The sequence below is a fragment of the Dioscorea cayenensis genome, unplaced genomic scaffold (assembly GCF_009730915.1).
Source record: "Dioscorea cayenensis subsp. rotundata cultivar TDr96_F1 unplaced genomic scaffold, TDr96_F1_v2_PseudoChromosome.rev07_lg8_w22 25.fasta BLBR01000146.1, whole genome shotgun sequence".
NCBI lineage: Eukaryota > Viridiplantae > Streptophyta > Magnoliopsida > Dioscoreales > Dioscoreaceae > Dioscorea > Dioscorea cayenensis.
Genome location: NW_024086537.1, coordinates 193,911 through 195,173, shown reverse-complemented (window position 1 = coordinate 195,173; position 1,263 = coordinate 193,911). Strand labels below are relative to the sequence as shown.

General features: G+C 41.8%; 1 non-coding gene across 1 annotated transcript; it reads left to right on the top strand.

The window, feature by feature from the left end:
- The first annotated feature begins 867 nt into the window (after positions 1-867).
- On the top strand, positions 868-974 carry LOC120253642. The gene has a single exon (XR_005534352.1). It is a non-coding gene; the product is annotated as a small nucleolar RNA R71 (small nucleolar RNA).
- The last annotated feature ends 289 nt before the right edge of the window (positions 975-1,263 follow it).

Sequence of the window (1,263 nt, the reverse complement as noted above, 5' to 3'; positions counted from 1 at the left end):
GCCTGCTACAGTGCTCGAACCCCAGCAATGCTGTTTTTGGTGTCGAATTCACCCAATTTGCATTTTTGAGCTTTGTTCGACTCTTTTAAGATCTGCAACACCGAAATAACCAATTTATACTTAAACGGGCATCAATTCATTAAAATATACACAAGTAATACAAGATTAATATGTATAAAATGCGTACATTTAGGCGTTTTTCAATTCTCAAGATTGTCCAAAGAAGTGGTGTGGTTGCGAAGTGTAGCCTCGACTGATTGAAATCTTGTATCCGATGAGTGCACAAATCTAGTCAAGGCCTTCTCTAAATCAGTCATTCAGGTTTCCAAGCCTAAAACTCGGTTCTCTATATTTGGGGCTTGTTGTTATTGGAAACCTGTGGGTACCATGGCCTTTTGTGGTCCTTGGTTATTCCATGAGAAATTGGGATGATTCTTCTAACCCGGATTGTAGGTGTTGCTATATGGATTCCCTTGGTTTCTCATTGCATTACCCACGAAAGCCACTTTCTCCACTGAAGATGCATCACCAATAGAGATTGGGTAATCGGAGGAAGCATGTCCTCCACCGCATCCAGTGCAAGTAGTCATGGCCGCCACTCTATTAGAAGTTAGAAGGTCTAAATTCTTACTCAACAATTCCACGTGAGCCGCCAATGAAGTTACTGCATCTATTTCTTGAATGCCGTCCACCTTTTTCCTTTCTCGCGCATTCCACTGATAACTGTTCATGGCCATGTCTTCTACTAACTGTCGGGCTTCTTCCTGTGTTTTACTCCCCATTATACCTCCTACGGTGGTATATAGCAATTGCCTTGTACTCAGATTCAACCAATTATAGAAAGTCTTAATAATCATTAATTCTGGAAATCCGTGCTGTGGGCACCTCCGCAAAATATCCTTGAACTACTCCCATGTCTCAAACAATGACTCTAACTCCATCTGTACAAACGATGATATCTCATTGCGAAGCTTGGCCGACTTCCCCAGAGGAAAGTATCTAGCAATAAAAGCTTCGACCATCTTGTTCCAAGTCGTGATCGAGGCCTTGGGCAAGGAATATAGCCACTGCTTGGCTCTTCTCTTGAGAGAGAATGGGAAAGCCCTCAATCTAATAGCATCATCCGATATACCGTTAATCTTCAGCATATCACAAACTTCCAAGAAGTTCTCTATATGGTTATTTGTATCCTCATCGGCCAAACCATTGAACTACGCTGATTATTGAATCATTTGGATGAATGCTGGCTTCAGCTTGAAGTTT